We start from the raw sequence: 1,486 nt of genomic DNA, 5'->3' as shown, positions 1-1,486 counted from the left end.
CATATTTTCTGTTTTGAGGTCTCTGAAAAAAAAAAAAAAAAATGTTTTTAAATAATATAATAAAAACTGTTCAAGGTATTCATTCAAAAAAACTCAACTTTATTATAAGATTTAACGCATACACTGGCAGTGAAGGTTCTCATTCAGTTCACGGTATCTTTGTAAAAAATAAATCAAGGCATCTGGACTTGCTGTATTTTTATTCTCGAGGGCGTTTCGCTGGTCATCCGACTAGCTGTCTCAGTTCTGAACTGAGACAACTAGTCGGATGACCAGCGAAATGATTTAAAGAAAAATGCAGCAAGTCCAGATGCCTTGATTTTTTTTTTTTTTTTACAGGCATACACTGGCAGTACACAGGTGGGAGGTTTGGCCATTTTAGCATTACAAATGTGTCAATAAACAGTACAGCGTATTAGAAAAATCCTCAGTGCATCAAACTAGCTGATGGGCAATGTTAAAGCCAATGTGTATTAAGGAAATTGAGCATTTTGCATCAATAAAGGGAAACATAGGAATGTGCGTGGTTATTTCAACCAGGAGTATCTACACTTTTTGCTGCATAAGCCTTTGCCGGGGAGCTTGGGTGATGGGTGGAGGTAGGGCAGTGATGCTGCTGGTGCACTTTACTGGTGGGTGGTTGTGTTGGCACCTGTGCATGTTACCCAGTTGGTATGGGGTTGGTGTTGGGGCGGAAGGGTCTGTCTCATGATAGGGATGACCCTGATTTCCACATCCAATAGAAGTCATATATATGTGTATGCTTGGCTATCATCTTTATAAAAACTGGGAGAACGGCAGAATGAAGACGGCCAAGAAGACTCAGGCCTCAGTGCAGATATCTTCCACAAGCAGAAGCCCAGGAAGTCCACCTGTCCCAGATTTTATTACATATAGAAGAGCATCCCCTGTGTTTATAATCTAGTGGCTTGCGTGGTAGGGTTGGATAGCTTCGTTCCTCCATTAGGACATAGTAGGCATCACAGCCTTGAGCCAAAGTTTAGCAATTAGTTATCTAGCGATAGACAAAGTTTCTATTACAAGGTGCCTAAATGCTGGGGTAGTAAGCACACCCAATAGGCAAGCTTTTGGGTCCAACTAAACCTTCACACTCCAGCTGCTGAGGAACTACAAGTCCCATGACATTATAGAGAGACGGACGGGGGAGTCAAGCAGGTTCAATGTAGAATAGAATAAAGCTGAATACATTTATTGAAAACAAAATGTAATTGTTAAGAGTTTTACGACTATGCCAACATACAGATCTACATTAGTATTATGTAAAGGGAACCTGTCAGTAAGACCAGGCAAACCAAGTAGCGGAATTGCCATACAGAAGATTCCACAAAGTGCCCATGCATACCTTATTTGTTCAGAGCTGCTCCTGCGTGCCGCCGTGTGCACAGCACATGTGCATAGAGATTTGGATCACACATCAGACCTCCAACTATGCAAGGCACACAGTCACCTACAGACAGGTTATCTT

The 1,486-nt window shown here is 41.7% G+C and overlaps 1 protein-coding gene across 1 annotated transcript in view; it reads right to left on the bottom strand.

Moving 5' to 3' along the window:
• The window catches only part of LOC108795411 (G protein-coupled receptor kinase 5-like), a 60,775-nt gene that overhangs the window by 12,591 nt on the left and 46,698 nt on the right, over window positions 1-1,486 (bottom strand). The gene's annotated exons all lie outside the window — the stretch shown is intronic.

This window comes from Nanorana parkeri, unplaced genomic scaffold, assembly GCF_000935625.1.
Source record: "Nanorana parkeri isolate BGI_ZX_2015 unplaced genomic scaffold, ASM93562v1 scaffold967, whole genome shotgun sequence".
Classification (NCBI taxonomy): domain Eukaryota; kingdom Metazoa; phylum Chordata; class Amphibia; order Anura; family Dicroglossidae; genus Nanorana; species Nanorana parkeri.
Note: the sequence above shows the minus strand (reverse complement) of the source record. Positions and strands in the feature narration are given on the sequence as shown.